Source organism: Ursus maritimus, unplaced genomic scaffold (assembly GCF_017311325.1).
Source record: "Ursus maritimus isolate PB19 unplaced genomic scaffold, ASM1731132v1 scaffold_16, whole genome shotgun sequence".
Taxonomy (NCBI): Eukaryota; Metazoa; Chordata; class Mammalia; order Carnivora; family Ursidae; genus Ursus; species Ursus maritimus.
Window position 1 is genome coordinate 14,845,766 of NW_024424008.1, and position 15,744 is coordinate 14,861,509.

The following is a 15,744-nucleotide window of genomic DNA, read 5'->3' on the forward strand; positions in this document are numbered from 1 at the left end:
TCTGTCCTTTCTCCCACTTATGTTCTCTCGCTCTCTCTCAAATAAATAAATAAATAAATAAATAAAATCTTAAAAAAAAAAAAGATTTTCCCCCTCCCTCTGCCCCTCCCCCTGGTCACGTGCTGTCTCACTCTCTCTCAAAATAAATAAATAAAATCTTTAAATAAATAAATAAAAACAGAGGCTGTATCAGATCAGTGAAGGTCTCAAATGTCAGACTGAAATTGTCCTTTATGTGGTAGGTAATGAGGAGCATGTGTGTGTATGTGTGTGTGTGTTTTTACTTTTTTAATCATGCTACTTTAGCATGAATGGAGGAAAGGAATGATAGCCAAAGGGCCAAGACTTTCTTAGTAAACTTCACAACAGCCAACGAAGGCTAGAAGTAGCAGAGGTGGTGAAATAGAAATATCATTAGGGAAGAACACTGGGAAGGAAGCTGTAACAATGTGCCTCAGGAAATGCATGAATCAAACAAGACTCGAGGTTCTTAAACTGAGTTAATTTGTGCACCAAACCAAGAATGCCTGGAAAGACAGGCAGGTTAAAGGTAAAAACTAATACCATGGCAGAAAATTCAGTGGACTTCTCCGATGGAGATGAGGAACCAGTGCTCAGGAGAGAGGCTGTGGCTGGAACTAGAAACATGGCAGTTGCCAGCCTAGAGTCTCAACTGCGGGTGGTTGAACTCAGCAAGGGAAAGACTGCAATGAAAAAGTACAGAGAAGAAAGCAGGTGATATTGTACTTGTCAAGGGAAAAGAGAAAGAGAAGTCAGGTTGGAAAAACAAAACAGTAGTGTGTCACAAAGCTGGGGAAAGAATTTCAGGGGAGAGGAAGCTGTCCACCTAGTCAACTGCCGCAAGGAGCAGAGGAGAGTGGGGCAGAGAAAAGGGCGCTCGACTTGTAACGGGCATGTCACCAGTGACCTTTGCCAATCAAAGACAGGGTGGGACAGAAAACTGTCCCACAGAAAACTGTGTGTGAGCCAAGGCCTCTTGTCACTGTGAAAAAGAAGGTGAGATGAAGTTCTGGAGGCTAGAGAAAGTAGTAGGAAGAGTAAAGAGAGTAGTAGAAAGAGGGGACCCAGCCTTCAAAAGAAGAGATGGTGGTAGAGACACAGTGTCTGAACAACAGTGGCATTGGCTGAGGTGCTAGGAATGGCTGCCTGCCCCTTCTCTTCAGGTGGGCAGAAATGAGGAGACGCACGGGGAATCAAAGGTGTTCCTCACAATCCAAAGGACAGTGATGATTGTGCAAAGCAGCCACTTCCTCAGCCAGCCACGGTGGATCATGGCAGAATGAAGGAGGAAACGAAGTGCAGAACAGCCTAGGCCCTTCCAATGGAACATTGGTGGGAAAGTGGTGGAGCCTCCATCTTCAGTAACAGATGTGTCAACAGAAAAACCTCCCTGTCAGAGGCAGAGGGTTCACTTCACTCCAGAATTAGTCATTTGTGGGTCACTAATGTTCCTTTTGAGGAAAGGTGATCCTGTCCACTGCTGGAAGCTTACCTGTCGGGTATCTACCAGCAGGCACAATATTTTTCCCAGGACACACAGACCCACTGGTAACAGATATTTTGGAGAAGCCAAATACTATGCATGCTAAGTCCACAGCTATGCATTTCTTTTGCTTCAAGACAACAGAACTTGGCTCTTGAGCTTGACAGAGAGTTAGCTCTATAAACACATAGATACACACACACTGAGAAGTTCTCTTTAGACAGACTACTTCAGTTCAAGTCCTGATGCCACCACTTAATAGCTTTATGATCTGAGACGTCACTTAATCTCTGTTTTCTCATCTATAAAATGGGCTTAACAATAGTATCTATCTCATAAAGTTGTGGTGAGGATTAAGTGAGCTAATTTGTGTAAATGTTCAATAACTGTTAGCTATTACTATCTCTTTTGAGTCTCACTATAATTCCATGAAATAAACTCAGGTAATCATTAACATCTCCTATTACTAATAAGGACACTGAGGCTCAGAGAGGAAATTTCATACAGAACAGGACACAAGGCAGGATCTTAAAATAGTCCAGTCTCCTCAGCGAGCTGCACAAAGCTCTCCTTGATCAGCCGACTGCCTACCTCTCCGGCCTCAGCAACTTCCAGTCTTGCTTTGAACATAAAATTGTGCCCACCACACAATTTCCTGCCCCTCTTAACTTTCTGATCCCTATTTATCCATCAATCTCCTCTCAAGTGCTGTCTCTTCCAGGAAGCCCTTGTCACTTGATCCCCCTTCCCCTCACAACCCCATCTCCTTCCTCTGTGCTCACATCTATTAACATCACATTGCATGGTAATCACAGAGGTCTGTCTTCCCCGCTGATTTCTGAGCCTAAAAGAATTTCTGGCACATAATAAACACTCAACAAGTGTTTCTCCAATGAACTCTTGTCTCCAAACCTGATATTCTTCCCACAAGAGCACGCTTCCCCTTTTATCAACAAATGTTCACTGTTTAGTAATAGTCTAAAAAGAGAGACAAAAATCAACCAATCATACTGTATTTATATATTAAAACTAACACTTCGTCATTGTAACTAGAAATAGTGAAACACACAAATACATCAAAGACCTGACCCCTCCCACCCACAGTTCATGTGCCTCTGGTCTCCAAGGAAAGAGACCAAACCCAGGTCTATCAAAGGACTCTGCCTAGGCTCCATTAACCCAGTGAGAAGGACCTGCACTTGGTGCAGGAAGAAGACAGGTTCAAAGATTTCATACCCTAACACTCCCAGGGGAGATGCCTTCCTGAGCTCCTCATGTCAGCCCAAGACTTGTTTTCAGTTCTTGACTGCTCAGAGAGTGATACAGGGAAAAGCTTATCAGAGAAGGAAAAAGCAAGCACATCCACTCCATCCTCACTTCCTCACACACCAAGCAAACACTGGTGCTCAGCTCCAGGGTAGGCTCACATGTGTCCCCGCAGAATCTGGCAGCTGGAGCCACATCTCCCCACACCCTTGGTTCCCAGCTACCACCCAGATCATGTAGGGAAGCAAGTGTCTTCTCTACATCTAGGTATCTCTAGTAACCAAGGCGAATCTCCCCAACGGCTCTCCCCAAGGAACTCTGGGTATATATCAGGTTTTCCCTCTGGTCTGGATAAAGCAGACAACACTCAAGAAAACATAAACACAGTCCTGGAAACACACACAGTTCGTGTACTTGTGTTTGACCCTGACTACTGAAGGAAAAAGGCCACCTAGTTTCTTGCAATTGCCCATAAATGATCATTTTGTGGCTCAAGCCTCCCTTCTGTCCCCTGAAGAAATTCAGGGACCTCTAACCACAGCAGCACATGCTGAGCACAAGACATTCAACAAATCACTACCCAAATTCAGCATGCAGTGGGTGTCAACTACTCCCAGAATCTTAAGTCAATTCTGGAGATTTGAAAATAAAAATGTCTTAGTATCTTTCTGGATCCAAGCCTCAATCATTTACCAAAAGCATACCTGGTCCTTTACTGAGAAATGGTTAGTTAATATGCTTAGCTCCAAAGCAGGGCATATTTATCCTCTTGGAATACTATGGCTCCAAGCGGTCCAGTCCATAAATTAGTATACGGAATCACTATTTTCCTATAATATGTAGAAGTCTTGAATTAAATAGCAGCCCCATTTCTACAAGTATCTTTTGCAAAAAGCTTTTAAAATATATATTTTTTTACCTGTAGCCATAAGTCCAAAGAAATGTGCCTTCCATCAAATCCATCTTCCATAACTTGGGGAGTGTTAATCATTTCCATAATTTAGGCTGTTTGTCCTAAAGATAAATCCAGTTATCTCACTCACAAGATTGAGACACTTCCATTAGTTCCTTGCAGCCTCCAAGGCAAAGAGCAAGTTTTTGGCCTGGTTTCACCGCTGGGCTTCAGCCCACCACATGAGCAGCCCCTCCAGTAACAAATTAACAGCCGTATATGCCAACACCATGGTCTCTCCCCTGGTATCCCATGCCCTTCCTACCTCTGTGCCACTGAACATGAAAGTCTGTGAACCTATTCTTTCTACGTCATCCCCTTCTCAATCTAGCAAACTCCTCCTGGGCCATGGTTCCACCTCATTTGTTACCTCCCAATGTTCCCAGGCAGTGCTCTCTGCAATCTCACGACGAGCTGTGTGTGTTTCCACTGGGACATTTACACGGAACTCTAAGTACTCTTTACCATTGTTACCCTTATCATGGGCACTTTCTTGTTCTTTTTTTAATCCCCCGAGTCTGGTTGTCAACTTAATGATTAGATAAAAACTCTATAAAAGAGTGAGGCAAATATCATCAGCCCCTGTTTTCTACAGGTAGAAACTGAAGCATCTGTAAAATTAAGGGATTTGATGAAGTACAGTTGGATAATGGCAATGCTTGTATAGCAGGAACTCTCGAGAGCCAACAGAGGCATCCAAGACGAAGGGATGAAGAGAAGAGAGAGGGAAGGGAACGGACACTGAACAGCGACCCAATGCAAGACACAATGTTAGACACTTTAATATATCCATTATCTCATTGATTCCTTACAATCACTTTGTGAGAGATGGAAGATGGATGCAATTTTTCAGAGAAGAAAACTCAGATTCAGAGAGGTTAATTTACCTGTTCAATTACACAATTAATAAATCGATCCGAGGTTTAAACTCAATACTGTCTGACTGTAAAGCCAAGTTGATTCCATGACAATGACCTCTATAGGGAACATGCTCTTCCAGACTCACACTTGCCCATGGACACAATCCAGAAACACTTTCCTTGCTATAGCCACTCCCCTATAACCTTGCCAGCCACTGTGCTTCACAAGATTCCGGCTTCTGACTTTCCACCTATGACTGCACCTCACAACCACCTGTTACTAACCATCAGACGGCAATGTATCCCCAGGATTCTAGCAAGAACACAGGGATTATATTTGCAGAAAGGTGGTATGATGTTATTTCAAAAACATCTACGTGTGCATGCTATCAGAGTGAAGTGCTCTGAGTAGGGTAACTGGTACAAAGAATTCTTTAATAAATCCCTTCAACACATGCAATATGAAGACTAACTTTGTTTTTACTCAAGTTCTTCACATATTCTTCTCATTTATCAAGTTGTGATACCCCAAAATAAAATGTAATTGGAGTGTTCCAGAAATTAAGCATAAGGAAAAAATTACTTGCCAGCTCTCTAGATCATATTTCACTTATTCTGGTCCCAGACAATCCTGCTGCTTAATTGCCAAGTAGGCACCTGTCTCCTTGGCCTGTGGCATGTTGGGAAAACCAGACTTTTCTCCTGAAAGACTTACATCAAGTCCATCATTACTGTTTCTATGGTAACAGAAATGTTCCAGGTTTCCTAGAACAGTCCCAGTTTCAAATAGAATAATCTGTTATGAGCCCCATGCCAAGCAATATGCTTCAACACAGGATTCGGCAAATGTGGATATAACATTTTTCCTCTAAAGAACCCCCAGAAAGAGGCAGTACTTGCTAGGGGACAGAGCACAGGCTTTTGATTCACGATAAGTAACCGGAATTCAAATGTTTGTTTTGCCATTCACTAACTGTTAACCTTGGGCAATGTACTTAACTTCCCTGCTTCCATTTCCTCATCAGTAAAATGGGTAATCATCATCTAGTTCAGAGAACTGTCCTTCCAATTAGATGAGCAATGGCCTAGCAAGGGACTGACACATACTAGTATGTACTCAATAGATAGTAAGCATTCTTCTTACCACCATGTTCTTGTTCTTATTCATAACATCCCTAAAAGGAATGGAAAAGAAAGATACAATTTTGCTCTTCTAAGCAAAAGACCATAACTGATGTGATTTACCTAATGTAAACAGAGCTACTACTTTACTTCCTAAAACACAGCACTTCAGTTACTATATTACAGCCCAGTATTGATACTGAAAAGGGGCGTTAAGTTGCTGACTCATCACTTTGTGATCAAGTCTCACCCCCAGATATTTCCTGCAAGACTTAAACTTAATTACTGCTGTCTCTAGGTAATAAATTTCATGAATTTCATGCGACAAGCTCTTTTTCAAGTATTATCTTGTATGGTCAAAACATTTGCCAACCTGTGCATCCTCATTCTGCATCTAGAACTGTTTTCAGCTTCTTCCTTCCATGAACAACAGAGTGGAATGCTATGAGGGTGCAGGCAGACACTCTGTGGGTGAATGTGACTTTCTCATACTTTACAGACAATAAAAGTGACATTTTTGCTTGGAAAGATTATCCTCTGATGATCCAAAGCATGGGCTCTAGAAGCAGACTGCCTGGGTTCAAATCCCTGTTCCTCCTCTGATTAGCTATGTCATCTTGGGTAACTTATTTAAGTTATCTGTGCCTTAATTTCATCATCATCAAAGGGGAAAAATAATAGTACTCAAAATAGTATCAATAGTAGACTACTGTGTGGATTAAATAAATGGATGTACATACAGTGCTTAGAACAGTGCCTAGTACATAGTAACTGCTCAAATATCATCATCATCATTTACCTGCCTCACAAGGTTTAAAAAAGCAATCTGAAGCAACTAGATATAGTGAAATATGTTACATTAGCAACAAAGGGCATACCAGATCAGACAAAAATACTTTTGAAATAACTTTTGAGGAAGATGAATTACCTGGGGTACAGGGGCTGTCCATGCAGTAGGCCCATAGCATTTGCCCCTGAATGCCTGTGGTTTCCACTATTCATAAGGCACGTTGAATACATGTCACATAGAAACTGTAGTTACAGCAAAAATGGCACCAGACAGGTATGAGGTGGTGAGTCCTTGGCTGATGAGTCTTTGGTCAACCACCCAGCAATAGCATCTCAATTCGTTTTTGCTGGTTTCATTGATTAAACGTGACCTCATTTAATCCTCAGAGCAACTTTATGAGGCAGGTATGATCATTCCCATTTTAGACACACTGAAGAGATGATATGCCACGGTGACAGCTGCAGACCTGGGGCAGCAGAGGTCTCAGGATGCAGACTGAGCAAGTGCGAAGATGGGAAACCTGAAACCACCCTAGAATCCGCTCCAATAAGAATCAAAGAAGTAGACTGAAAACCCAGACCCCTTACTCCTAAAACTCAAATGACTCATCTAAAACAAGCAATGGTAAGGAATCTTCCCTAATAAATCTAACATGCCATAGTTGAGTCTTTCTCCCAGTACAGATGGCTGGTGGAAGGGGTGGGAGTGGCTGAGGCACAGATCTGACTGAGCCACTTGGCTTGGCCTGGGATCCAGCCCCTGCCCTCAGCCTCGAAGCCCTATGTTTTAGTCAGCTGACTCAGCCAGTGGCAGGAGAGCCCAGGCGCCTGTGGCCGTGAGTAATGGTGGCACAAAACACATCTGTCTAATCAAGCTGATGGCATCAGTTCCATCAAGACGTATGGTAAAACAATGCTTTTGCAAGGGAAAAAAGAAATGTCTAGTCACCCAGAAGTTAAACAATGCCAGTCTTTCTCCCTCTGACTTGGAATACAAATTCATGGAACTGTTTACTGGGTCTTATGCTCCCACCCCTCAAGGATTTATTGGTGCTTTTACAGAAAGACAACTTATCTAGAAATAATAAACCAAATCCATTTCTACTAGCAGTAGCTGTGAAGTGTCTAGAAAGTATGGCATTAGGAAATACTTTTATTTTGGCCTTTAAAAAAAAACCTCTCGTCATTATGCAGGATAACACACAGGAAAGTGTTTCATAGGGTGTAAGTACACATTTCACATACATAAAGACCTGAAGATCACTGTACCATATTTCAGCAAAAATTTCATTTCAGAAGAAGCATTCTTTCATTTGTGCATTTATTAATCCATTAAAAATACTTTACTAAGTTCCCATCGAGTGTTAAGCAATGTAGATGCAGAAGGAAACCAAAAAGTCCAAGTCTGTGGGGGCTCAGTCTTTTCCCAAATTGGTCTTCTCATCTCCATCATATTCCAACCACACCTGGTACTCTCTGCTCAATCCTCTCTCCCTCTCCCTCCTTGTCTCTCCCTCCCTCCTTCTCCTCATCCCTTCCTCCTGTATCTCCCTCTGCTTGAGCTCTGAGCCACTCAAGAGTGTGCTTCTCCCACATTCTGCAAAAATCATAGCACAAGGTCAAGTACCCAGTACATAGTGACACACATAGCCTTATTACCAGAAATAACCTGCTTTTACTATACACTTCTGTCAACCAACCTTCCCCAAAGTTACTGAAAGCAGTTCTCCCGCCCAAAAATCTAAGGAGGTTCTAGATTAATAGTAACAAATAGACAAGCAGAACAATTCACCTCTTAATGATCTATGGATCGTGTGTTCTGCTTGAGGGTGTCAGCTGGGGAGACGCTTAGAATATCATCAGGGGCACCAAAAGCTGGAAGCAACAGGAAGTGGAAACATTTTCCCACACCTGATTTATCTGGATGTGTTAATTCTCTACCAAGGTTCCATCTGGGCAAATGTAGATGAAAGAACAACCAGAATCATAGATTTTTAAGACTCGAAGTTACCTCCTTTGGTCCTAACCCCTCACTTTATAAAGAAACCAAGGCTCAAGGCGAAGATACGACTAAGATTACACAGCTTGTCTTTGGGGTAGGAACAGAAGCTGAGGCACTACCTCCCAGTGCAGGGCCCATTCCAGAACTGCCAGGAGCTGAGTGCATGCGTGTCTGGGAGCAGCCCTTGAGGCGGTGGCTTCCGGTATTCGGCCATGTCCCCACTGCCCCGTGTCCCCACATGTCCTACTGCCTTTCCAGTTACTCTCCCTGCTTCTTCCTTGTGCACCTCTGCCTTGCTTAAGGCAACTAGAGACAGCCCTGGGGCTCTAGGACCCTGTGCCAATGAACAGCTGTCTTGAATGGCAAGCCTACGTTTATTCTGTAAAATGGGACTATTTCCTGTCCTTTTCTTCAGTTCAGAATTGTGACGAAGATCACCCAGATGCTGGACATCAAGGAATCATATTCTTCAAAGAAAACTTAGAGTAGGAATCCAATAGAGCATTTGCACTGTAGTTAAGTCCTACTGAAATGTTAAGCCCATGAGTTAGATTCCAGATTTTATAAAGACCTACAATACTTTTGATCTTTCTACATTTAAACATCTTTTTTAAAATAGCATACACACTTGCATGCAATTCAAGTAACAATCACACCTGACACTTGGTCCTCAATAGTGACTCTAGTAGGGGAAGGTAGAGTAGGTGTCGTTATTCCCAATTTACAGAAGGGAAAACCGGTTCAGAGAAGCTACCTGTCTTGCCCAAAGTCACACAGGTAGTAAAATACGACGCAGGAGCAGTGATCTTATCTAAGGCTCCTCCCCGTGCACTTTAGCTATAGAATTCTCCGCTCTCGTTCTGCACTTCAACAACACTGATGAGCTACCTTTTCGGTTACATTTGAGACATTTAAGACACGTGAGTCATTTCACAAGAAACACAGCCTGATCCTGACCGCGAGCAACAGCCCCACAGCAGGCACTTCCCTCTGCTGGAAACTCTGTGACACCGGGGAATTAATTATGGGGCGGGGTAGACTTTGGGGTTCACAAACAAGATTAACCTTTATGATGATCTTAATTATTTTGTAAGTTCTTTTTTTTAAAAAAAGATTTTATTTATTTGTCAGAGAGAGAGGGAGAGAGAGAGAGCACAAGCTGGGGGAGCAGCAGGCAGAGAGAGAAGCAGGCTCCCCACTGAGGGGGAGCCAGATGTGGGACTTGATCCCAGGACACTGGGATCGTGACGTGAGCCAAAGGCAGAGGCTTAACTGACTGAGCAACCCAGGTGCCTGAGTTTCTTTTGTTTGTTTGTTTGTTAGCAATCTCTAATAACGTGGGGCTTGACCTCACAACCCCAAGATCAAGAGTCACATGCTCTTCTGACTGAGCCAGCCAGGAGCCCCATCATTTGTTTTTTTTTTTTTTTTTAATTTACTCATATAGACACAGAGGAAAAGATTTGGAGGGCTATCTCCCAAGTTTTGCCTTGGTTATTTCTGAGTTTGTATGTATGTATGTATTATTATTATTATTAATCTGTATTTTGTCTTTTTCTACAATGAATATATGTATAAGTCTGGTAATAAGAAAACAAATAATGAACTCACTTGTAACTTTTACGTGTAATCTAAAAGGAGCTGAACTCACAGAAAGAGGGAATTGATTGGTGGTTGCCAGGGACTGGGGAATGGGAGAAATGGGGAGATGTTGGTTAAAGGGTATGAACTTCCAGTTATAAGATGACTTAAGTTCTGAGAATCTAATATACAACTCAGCAACTATAGCTAAAAAAGCTGTATTGTATATTTGAAAATCGCTAAGAGAATAATTCTTAAATGTTCTCACTACAAAAAAATAGTAGCAATACATACACATATGAAATCATCATGGACTTACACATGTTATATTCCACTTCTATCTTAACAGAGCTGGTGGGGGAATCAAACAATAAAGATTTTTAAAAATTTTTTAAAACACATTCTTCATTCAGATAAAGAGGAAAGGGGTTATCTTCACAACGGGTTGGGAAGCTCTATTACTGTAAACTAAGTGCATGAAAAACGTAAATAATACCCAAACCCCCAGACCAGAACCTTTGCCCTACTTCTCCATTTGGATACTCTCAGCCCCCAAGAATATAAAACAATATGCCAGAACACCACTTTTATACAAATATTTTGGGGAAAAAACTTATTTTATATATTGAAGCCAAGTTCAACATATGAAGTCACATTTTAAAAATCACATAAATTCTCGGGGTGCCTGGGTGGTGCAGTCGTTAAGCATCTGCCTTCAGCTCAGGGTGTGATCCCAGCATTCTGGGATCGAGCCCCACACCAGGCTCCTCCGCTAGGAACCTGCTTCTTCCTCTCCCACTCCCCCTGCTTGTGTTCCCTCTCTCGCTGGCTGTCTCTGTCAAATAAATAAAATAAAATCTTTTTAAAAAATCACATAAATTCTTAAAACAATTTTTCAAGCTTGCTGGAGTCCATCTGAACGATACCCCAACCCCTAGAAGGGCTTGTCAGTTTCGTTATTGGAGATTCTTCTAGGGAGAAGTTTGGGAAGCCCTAAGGCAAACACTACCATCTTATTCACCCCCCTTTTGAGAGACACTAAGTCACTGTTCCTGTCAGTTTAAAAAAAAAAAATCAATTTTTTTCTTCATCTGCTATAACTTTAAAATTCCTTATAAAACAGGTGGTAGGAAATATATTACCAGGCAAATCTGGGAGCCCACAGGGGCATAGTTCACTCTACCTCCCTTTCCCAGAATGGGAAACTGCCTGGCCTGGCACCCTGGGTTCTGAGGATGGTGGGGCCCAAGCTGCCCCGATTCGGCAGGACAGCAGACCACTCTGTACAAGGTGCTAATTCATTCATTCCACAAATGTTTATTGAGCAAAGGCTGCAAAGGCCTCTTAGGGGACAGTGGGAACATTCACAAGCCAACGGTCAGGTCTAACGGATCAGCTGTGGACAATCAATCTTTCATTAGACCTCAAACCACCTCTAGGATAAAGCAAACAGGGCTCCTGACCCACGCACTTACTAGCAGCTGGGGGGAATCAGGCAGGCGTTCTGGAACAGGATTGCTGCTTGAGAGAGGCTAAGGCAGTCACTTATCCCCACCAGAATGACTGAAACTCCTGCACCATTAATGGTGTAACTCCTCTAAAATGCTTTGAACAGTGTCTGGCACCTACTGAGAACTCAGTAAGAGTCATTTTTGCTGCTACAATTCCAGCTTGTCCTTACTCAAGCAGCACCAAAAAAGGTGGAAAGAACACAGGTTTTAGAATCAGAGAGACTAGATTTGAATCCCAACAATGTTGCTTACTAGCTATGTGACTAAGGGAAGCAATCTTTCTGAGCCCCAGTTTCTCATTTGTAAAATGGGGTAAATGCCAGTATACCTTTCCTCATGTGGCTTTGTGAGAACTAAAGACACATGATATGCAAAGAATATCTGGCCCATAAATGCCCAATAAAGACAGCCAATATCGTCACTGCCCTGCCTCCTTCTCCACCACTCTCAACAGGCCCTGGCATCCGATTTCACCCAGACACCACACTAAGGGGCAGAAGGACTACAGGGGTAAAGGGGGGGGGAGGGCACCTGGAGACCTTCCACAGACCACCACCACCACCACCACCACCACCCCCCCGCCCCCATCAAAGTCCTCCATTCCTTTCAATCGTCCTCTGCCTGCTGCACCCAACTGATGGCTGGGGCCACCATTCCCTCACTGGGAATGGCTGCCAAGAAGGGGACAGGAAGCTGGACAGCAGTTTGAATCATTCCACCCTCCAATGCCTGTCTGTCTGAAGCCCACTGGGCTTCCTCTGCACATCGCTGCCAGGCCCTATGGGACGGGAGGCTGACGGTATGATCCACAGTCTGTTCCTATCCAGGCTTCCATCTCAACCCAAAGCTCTAGAGGCCGCTGGTCACAAACCAGCACTAAATGAAAACGAGGACTTTTCGTTCAGACAGAAAATGGAGCCCCTCAAAGTCCTAGGGGATTTATAAAGGCAGGAGGGAGGAACGGGAAGAGGGAGGAAACAGGATGGGTGCGGAGAGAGAGGCCCACTGCTGATGGAACTCTATGTCCTGGTTGCTGAAGCAGTTGGTTTTCCATCCTGCAAGATGATAAATCCCATTCCTGTGATTTAGAACTCACGACGGGACGAGGTCTGGGTGTAGGAAAATAATTCCAAAACAAAAACTGCTTGTTTTCCAAGTAAAAATCATCAGCCTCCGGCTCCCCCTTCCCAACACCCCACCTGTAGATAGGTCCTAACGCCCGACTGCACCTCACCTGAGCAATCTGGGGGCAGTTCCTCTGCAGTCAGGTCCCGCCAACAGCCAGCCAAAAGCCCAGATCAGTCCTCAAAAGCCCCAGGAAACGCTACAGCCCAGCAGAACCTCCGTCTAGCCGGTACCTGGGCTTCCTGAAGACTCGGCTCCCGGGGCAGCGGAGCTGGCTCTTACAGGCGGGGATTTGAGGAAGGGGGTTTGCCGGATGCCAAAACGCTGCTCGCGTCTCAGAACTCAGAACACTACAAAGCATCAGTCAACACCAACACCTCCCTCATTTAACAGAGACCCGGAGAGGGAAAGAAAGTTGCCCGAGATAACATCTCGAGTGGGCAGAGAAATAGAGACTAGAACCCTACTGCTGTGAGTCGCAGCCGGGCCGGGAGAGCGTCTCGCCGTCTCCCGCGTCCTCGAGTCCGCAGACCCATCGCGGTGGTGCAAACCCCGAAACCCTCGGCGCGGCGCGTTACCTTCCTCCGGACGGGGCTCGGCGAGGCTCCTGTCCCCAGAAAGCGCGCCAGCGGCTATGCCCCGCACCGGTCCAGGTGTTGCCCCGCCGCTGTCAGCGCCGGGCTGCGGGTGCAGGCTCCCCCCTGCGGGCGACGGGCGGGCGCGCAGGGGCGTCTCCCGGGCACGCGCGGGCCAATGGCGTGGCGCCCGGGCCTCGCCCCGCCCCGCCCCCGGCGCGGGGCGCTCGGGCCGGATCCCCTGCCCTTCTTCAGCTTCCCTGCGCCCCTCCTGTTTCTTCTCTCCCCTTGGCCCTCCCCGCCTGGGCCTCCTCAAGTGCACCTTGCCCTCAAACAACTTTTTTTACTGCGCAGATAAAGAGTGCAGCAGTTATTTTTTGACCACTGTGCGTTAGGAGTCCCCGAAGCCCAAAAAGGTGGCGTGCTCTCCGTTCAGAGAGCGAGGTCAGCCGTCCCTCCCGGGAAGCGGGTGAGATCAAGATGCTTTAACTGCTCTGAACGTATAAAGTAGATAAAAATACTTAACAAGTCGTTAAGAAAATTAAATGAAGTAGTGCTTTAAAAGTATCCAATAATACCTGGGTAAGTTGTGAGCCTGATGTGCGCCGCCTGAGCCACCCCATGGGTGTGCAATGAAGACGGGGTTACGCTGCTGGAAGGTGCTGGAAGGTACTGTATCAGAGCCAATTTAAAAATGTTACCAATGATGGGGCCAGCCCAAGCAAACTTCTGGAAGAGGTAAACCTGAAGGCCCTCTCCTTTCTCCTCATCTCCCCAATTTGTGTTGTCCATCCAACTGAGGGTGGCCCAGGTCTGCCTTCGGTTCTTCCAAAAAATCTTCCTTTTCTCAAACAATGCAGATCCGCAAGGACTTCATTCAGGGGTGCTGGGCTGCTCACCTGGCCCCGGGAATCCTTGCTCTGGGTTATGTGTGCATTCTGGCTTTCACCCGAGCTTTGAGAGTCTCCTCTGTCCCTGTGCTGGGTGGGCACTGGGGATGCAAAAGAGGAATAACCACTCATCTTGCCTTTGAAGAGACATAATTGCAAATAATTTCAATTTCGTGTAATAACAGCTAGAATGGGTGTGCAAAGTGTCGTAGAGTCACAAACACTGGGAGAGGAGGGCAATACAGATTTTAATACAGATGTGACCAAAATAAGTCTTGAAGGAAGGCTGCAAGTTAGATCAGATGGAAGGGCTGCAGAGAAGCAGGCAGGCAGAGATGAAGGTAAAGTGGCAGATGCAGAAGAGAGGCCATACCTGCCTTGCTGAGGGAAGCAGACTGTGTCCTGTTGGTGGGGGCTGCTGGTGAATGACTTTAAGCAGGGGAGTGGTCTGACCTCATTTGTCTGCTATCTCGTTTTCAGTGTTATTTGTGTGTGCCTTGGTAATCCCCTTCCCGCCCCTCTCCAATGGGAAAGGCAGGCACTGGACCTTGCTCGCCTTTGGGGGCCCTGCATTCTTGCTACAAGGCTTTGAAGGAACTCAATTCTCCCTATTCCAAGTGTCACTCCTCCCAGAAGAGAAATAGCAATGCCTGCTAGGGAGGGTGTGAAGTCTCACCTCAGGCTCTGGGCAAGAGCGGTGGGGGAGAAATTGAGGAAGAGTCTTGCTGGGGCCCTCATCCCAAAAAGTCAGAAAGCTCAGAGGTTAAAAGCTAGAGCCCTGATGTTAAATGGCCAACGTTCAAATACTGCCCCCGCTCCACTTCCTAACAGGACCTTCAGCCAGTTACTTAACCTCTCTGTGCCTCATTTGGCTCATTTGTAAAAGAGATGATGATAATGCTCCTCTCAAGGCTACTGTGCAGGTTAAAATGAGAAAGTGCATGTGTATAGCCGAGTGCCTTGCACAAAGGAAGTACTGAATAAATCTTAGTTAACATGATCATATCAAGTCAGCAGAAAGAAGCTTGTTCCTCTTAACCTATTGTAGTAGATTGTCATTCTTCAAAATAGTTTGCATGTAAATGACATGCTAATTTCACAAAAAATTCTCTGTTGATACTGGAGGGAAAAGCAAGGCGATAGGGATAATGCAGTGCAGGGTTTACTGTACAGAGTGGTGTTTGTCCCAACTCTATCAGTGGACTCCACCGCTGAGCTAGCTAGCTGGTTGATTTAGGACAAGTCACTTGACCTGTTTAGGCCTCTGTTCCTCTCTAAAACAACATGGTTTTGAACTGCACAGGTTCACTAATACATAGATTTTTTAAAAATAAATACAGTACTGTATATGTATTTTCTCTTCCTTACAATTTTCTCAATAACATTTTCTTTTCTCTAGCTTACTTTACTGTAAGAATACAGTATATAATGCATGTACAAAATGTGTGTTAAATGTTTATGTTGTTGGTAAGGCTCTCAATCAATACAGACTACTAATAGTAGTAGTGGGGGAATCAAAAGTTATAGGTGGATTTTTGACTATGCAGGGAGGGGTGGGGAGGATAGG

The 15,744-nt window shown here is 44.7% G+C and overlaps 1 protein-coding gene across 7 annotated transcripts in view; it reads right to left on the reverse strand.

Annotated features, from left to right (window-relative positions):
* Nucleotides 1-13,413, reverse strand: part of SYTL2 (synaptotagmin like 2) — a 121,265-nt gene extending 107,852 nt beyond the window's left edge. For all 7 annotated transcript variants that reach the window (XM_040630931.1, XM_040630929.1, XM_040630933.1 and 4 more), the window contains exon 1: nucleotides 13,291-13,413. The gene's annotated coding sequence lies outside the window, so the exon portion shown is untranslated. The remainder of the gene's footprint in view (nucleotides 1-13,290) is intronic.
* Between the last annotated feature and the right edge of the window lie 2,331 nt (nucleotides 13,414-15,744).